The following is a 6,167-nucleotide window of genomic DNA, read 5'->3' on the forward strand; positions in this document are numbered from 1 at the left end:
AATCTGCTTTTTGCCTAGTTTAATTCCTTGTTCCCTTAATTTCTTGTTTCTTCTACCTATAAAAGCCTTTCATTTTGTACAGCTCCTCAGAGTGCCTTTCTAAGTGTTAGATTGGATGTGTCCTGATTTATAAATTGTTGAATGAAGTCAACAAGATCTTTAGAATTTACTCAGTTGAATTTTTTTTTTTTTGAATTTTGTTTTTTAACAGCAGGAAAATGATCAGGAAAGGGAGGAGGTGGAGGAGAGCCAAGATAAGATAGGACAGTTTGTGGCTGAACTTGATTAATTGAGCAGATATTTACTGAGCCAGAGCCTAGTGTATATCAGGCATGGTGCTTTCATGAGGTAGAGCCCAGGGCCAGGAAAACAATTCTCTCCAAAACCAAGCCATATCAAAATCTGTACTTCACCTAGCAGACAGGGAGCCATTGTTCCCCCCTCACTTATTGTTAAGGTATAAAATACAAAAGGTATGAAAACAAAAAAAAAAGTGCAAATCTTAAGTGTACAGCTCAATGTTTTGTTTTTTAAAAACATACGTTAATGCCCTTGTAACTACTGCTTAGATTAAGTTAACTTTCCTATCACTTTATTTTGGAAATGTTCAAACCAATAGAAAAATTGCAAGAATACCCTTCACCTCTCAAATGTTAAATTTTTTGCTATGTTTTGAAAATCTCCGTATAACTATACATGTGTTTGTTGTTGAATCATTTGAAAGTTAGTTGAAGGCATTGTGAAGCTTCACCCCTCTATATTTTAGCCTGTATTGCCCTAAAAACAAGGGCATTCTCCTATATAACTAACTACAATGCTCACTTTCAAAAAAATGTTTTTGTTAATATATAGTCCACATTTAAATGTCTCCAATTTTTCCAAAGATGTCTTTTAGAGCTTTTTTAAAATCCAGAATCCAATCAAGGATTATATGTTGCATGTCAGTCACTCAGTCCAGTCACTCAGTCATGTCTGACCCTTTTCAACCCTATGGACTGGAGCACGCCAGGCCTCTCTTCATCACCAACTCCCAGAGTTTACTCAAACTTATGTCCGTTGAATTGGTGATGCCATCCAACCATCTCATCCTCTGTCATCCCCTTCTCCTCCTGCCTTAAATCTTTCCTAGCATCAGAGTCTTTTCCAATAAGTCAGTTGTTAGCATCAGGTAGCCAAAGTACTGGAGTTTCAGCTTCAGCATCAGTCCTTCCAATGAATATTCAGGACTGATTTCCTTTAGGATGGACTGGTTTGATCTCCTTGCTGTCCAAGGGGCTCTCAAGAGTCTTCTCCAACACCACAGTTCGAAAGCATTAATTCTTCGGCACTCAGCTTTCTTTACAGTCCAACTCTCACATCTGTACATGACTACTGGAAAAACCAAAGCTTTGACTACACGGACTTTTGTTGCCAAAGTAATGTCTCTGCTTTTTAATATGCTATCTAGGTTGGTCATAGCTTTTCTTCCAAGAAGCAAGCATCTTTTAATTTCATGGCTGTAGTCACCATCAGCAGTGATTTTGGAGCCCCCCAAAATGAAGTCTGTTCCTGTTTCCCCATCTATTTGCCATGAAGTGATGGGACCAGATGCCATGATCTTAGTTTTTTGAATGTTGAGTTTTAACCCAACTTTTTAACTCCACACTTTCATCAAGAGGCTGTTTAGTTCTTCACTTTCTGCCATAAGAGTGGTGTCATCTGCATATCTGAGATTATTTATATTTCTCCCAGCAATCTTGATTCCAGCTTCTGCTTCATCCAGTCTGGGATTTTGCATGATGTACTCTGCATATAAGTTAAATAAGCAGGGTGACAATATACAACCTTGACATATTCCTTTCCCCATTTGGAACCAGTCTGTTGTTCCATGTCCAGTTCTAACTGTGCTTCTTGACCTGCATACAAACTTCTCAAGAGGCATGTCAGGTGGTCTGCTATTCTCATCTCTTGAAGAATTTTCCACAGTTTGTTGTGATCCGCACAAAGGCTTTGGCATAGTCAATAAAGCAGAAGTAGATGTTTCTCTGGAACTCTCTTGCTTTTTCGATGATCCAACAGATGTTGGCAATTTGATCTCTGGTTCCTCTGCCTTTTCTAAATCCAACTTAAACATCTGGAAGTTCATGGTTCACATACTGTTGAAACCTGGCTTGGAGAATTTTGAGCATTACTTTACTAGCATGTGAGATGAGTGCAATTGTGCGGTAGTTTGAGCATTCTTTGGCATTGCCTTTCTTCGGGATTGGAATGAAGACTGACCTTTTCCAGTTCTTTGGCCACTGCTGAGTTTTCCAAATTTACTGGCATATTGAGTGCAGCACTGTCACAGCATCATCTTTTAGGATTTGAAATAGCTCAACTGGAATTCCATCACCTCCACTAGCTTTGAATAGCAAGGAGAGATAAGAAAGCCTTCCTAAGTGATCAATGCAAAGAAATAGAGGAAAACAATAGAATGGGAAAGACTAGAGACCTCTTCAAGAAAATTACAGATCCCAAAGGAACATTTCATGCAAAGATGGGTACAATAAAGGACAGAAATGGTATGGACCTAACAGAAGCAGAAGATAGTAAGAAGAGGTGGCAAGAATACACAGAAGAACTGTACAAAAAACATCTTAATGACCCAGATAACCACAATAGTGTGATCACTCACCTAGAGCCAGACATCCTGGATTTCAAAGTCAAGTGGGCCTTAGGAAGCATCACTATGAACAAAGCTAGTGGAGGTGATGGAATTCCAACTGAGCTATTTCAAATCCTAAAAGATGATGCTGTAAAAGTGCTGCAGTCAATATGCCAGCAAATTTGGAAAACTCAGCAGTGGCCACAGGACTGGAAAATGTCGGTTTTCATTCCAATCCCAAAGAAAGGCAATGCCAAAGAATGTTCAAATTACCACCCAATTGCACTCATCTCACATGCTAGCAAAATAATGCTCAAAATTCTCCAAGCCAGGTTTCAACAGTATGTGAACCGAGAACTTCCAAATGTTCAAGCTGGATTTAGAAAAGGCAGAGGAACCAGAGATCAAATTGCCAACATCCATTGGATCATTGAAAAAGCAAGAGAATACCAGAAAAACATCTACTTCTGCTCCATTGACTGCGCTAAAGCCTTTGTCTATGTGGATCATAATAAACTGTGCAAAATTCTTCAAGAGATGGGAGTAGCAGACCACCTGACCTGCCTCCTGAGAAGTCTGTATGAAGGTCAAGAAGCAACAGTTAGAACTGGACATGGAACAATGAACTGGTTCCAAGTTGGGAAAGGAGTATGTCAAGGCTATATATTGCTATATTATTTAACTTATATGCAGAGTACATCATGCAAAATTCCAGACTGGATGAAGCACAGGCTGAAGTCAATATTGCTGGGAGAAATATCAGTAATCTCAGATATGTAGGTGATACCACCCTTATGGCAGAAAATGAAGAGGAACTAAACAGCCTCTTGATGAAAGTGAAAGAGGAGAGTGAAAAAACTGGCTTAAAAGTCAACATTCAGAAAACTAAGATCATGGCATCCGGTCCCATCAGTCCATGGCAAATAGATGGGGAAACAGTGGAAACAGTGACAGACTTCATCTTGGGGGACTCCAAAATCACTGCAGATGGTGACTGCAACCATGAAATTAAAAGATGCTTGCTCCTTGAAAGAAAAGCTATGACCAACCTAGATAGCATATTAAAAAGCAGAGACATTACTTTGCCAGTAAAGGTCCATCTAGTCAAAGCTATGGTTTTTCCAGTAGGCATGTGTGGATGTAAGTGTTGGACCATAAAGAAAGTTGAGTACCGAAGAATTAATGCTTTCGAACTGTGGTGTTGGAGAAGACTCTTGAGAGCCCCTTGGACAGCAAGGAGATCAAACCAGTCCATCCTAAAGGAAATCAGTCCAGAATATTCACTGGAAAGACATGCTGAAGCTGAAACTCCAAAACTTTGGCCACCTGATGCAAAGAACTGACTCTTTGGAAAAGACCTTGATGCTGGGAAAGACTGAAGGCAGGAGGAGAAGGGGATGACAGAGGATGAGATGGTTGGATGGCATCACTGACTCGATGGACATGAGTTTGACCAAGCTCCGGGAGTTGGTAACGGACAGGAATAACCCCAGGCTGCTGCAGTCCATGGAGTTGCAAAGATTCGGACATGACTGAGCAACTGAACTGACTGACTGGAGTCTTAGTATTAGTGAAGTATGGACAATAAATTATCTGGAAGATATCAACAACATTATGGACTTGCTTCCACAATAAAGTAGAAAATCATGATGGAGAAGGCAATGTGGCTGGAGATAATGGTGGTGATGAGGAGGAAGAGGATTCTCCTGACTCTGAAAGTCCAGATGATTCTGAAAGTGACTCACAGTCAGAGAAACAAGAATGTGGTGAAGAACTCCAAGCTACTGATAGCCTCAATGAAATGAAGAATCCTCAAAACAAGAGATGCTTAAAGCAACTATAAAATGATGTTTGTTAAATTCAGTCATTCAAAACTCCCAAACACTTAGTCTTTGTATTAAAAGTAGGACTTCCCTGTTGGTCCAGTGGTAGAGTCTGCCTGACAATGCAGAGGACACAGGTTCATGTCCTAGTTTGGGAGGATTCCACGTGCTGAGGGGCAACTAGGCTCATGCTCCAAAAGTACTGAAGCCTGCAAGCGCTAAGGCCCCTTGCACATGAGAAGGACTGCACTGAGAAGCATGCGCACTGCAACTGGAGAAAGCCTGTGTGCAGCAACCAAGATCCAGGAAGTGAAAGTCGCTCAGTTGTGTCCGACTCTTTGCAACCCCATAGCCTATACAGTCCATGGAATTCTCCAGGTCAGAATACTGGAGTGGGTGGCCTTTCCCTTCTCCAGAGGATTTTCCTAACCAAGGGATTGAACCCAGGTCTCCTGGATTGTAGGCGAATTCTTTACCAGCTGAGCCACAAGGGAAACCCAAGAATACTGGCGTGGGTAGTCTATCCCTTCTCCAGGGGATCTTCCTGACCTAGGAATCCAACCGGGGTCTCCTGCATTGCAGTCGAATTCCTTACCAACTGAGCCACCGGGAAAGCCCACAGATCCAGCGAAACAGAAAATAAATGAGTTTTTTAAAAATAAATAAAAGTAAGCCTTACCATTACAATGCACAGTGGAAGACTGCTCAAAAACCACAGAGCTTTGTATTATAATTTTAAAAGTCCTTTTAAAATAATTATAAAGACTTTTCTTTCAGATGCGATGGGTCACACTGTTATGGGTGTGACTGCAAACACTGTTGTAAAGAGTAAGCATTGTACAAAATAAGAAATAAATACAATACTCAATTTCCTTTCTTATTAGCATCATCAATTACACTTTTCTACCCCTTCAAATAGAGTTATGGAGTTTGGGGGAAGACGCTAATTTTTTGTTTGTAGAAGCTCTTTTATATTTTTTTGTTCCTTCATACTTTTCTCTTATAAAAAGTTCATCTGGGACTTCCCTGGTGGTCCATTGGCTAAGAGTCTGAGCTCCCAATGCAGGGGGCCTGGGTTCAATCCCTGGTCAGGAAACTAGATTTCACATACCACAACAAAGACCCAGAGAAACCAAATAAAATAAATTATTTTAAAAAGTTTATCTGATACTGTGATGTCTTCATGATAAATATTCTTTTTTAATATTTTGTTATAGTAGAATTATTCATCATGGATGTTTCTGCTACTAATAACAGTCTAAATTAATGCTGGCAAAAGATTGAGTGTGTTGACTGAAAAAAAAAAGCACAACCTAAAAGCTGAGAATTGTGTTTCATTTGGCCAACTTTGCTGAAGATTTAATCCTGGAAGACAGTCTCTCAGAGCTATCTCAGATAGCTATCTCAGATAGCTCTGAGAGACTGCCCCAAAGAGATGAAGAAGAAGTCATGTTATATAGGAGTTTTTGCAACAAAAACAAGTAGTCCAGAACATCAAAAGATTACTGTTAATTAAACAAAAAACAGATATCTCAAGTTAATGAATTTAGCACTTCCCTATATATGGGAAGTTGTAAGAGTCTGGGCTCATTGAAATCATTTCTTTCCTATGCACATTAACTATTTGGGCCAGTATCCTATTTTACTCCACCCTAAATCCCCTTAGACAGCAAGAGATGAAACCAGTTTATTCTAAAGGAAATCAACCCTGCATATTC

Source organism: Bos indicus, chromosome 15, assembly GCF_029378745.1.
Source record: "Bos indicus isolate NIAB-ARS_2022 breed Sahiwal x Tharparkar chromosome 15, NIAB-ARS_B.indTharparkar_mat_pri_1.0, whole genome shotgun sequence".
Taxonomy (NCBI): Eukaryota; Metazoa; Chordata; class Mammalia; order Artiodactyla; family Bovidae; genus Bos; species Bos indicus.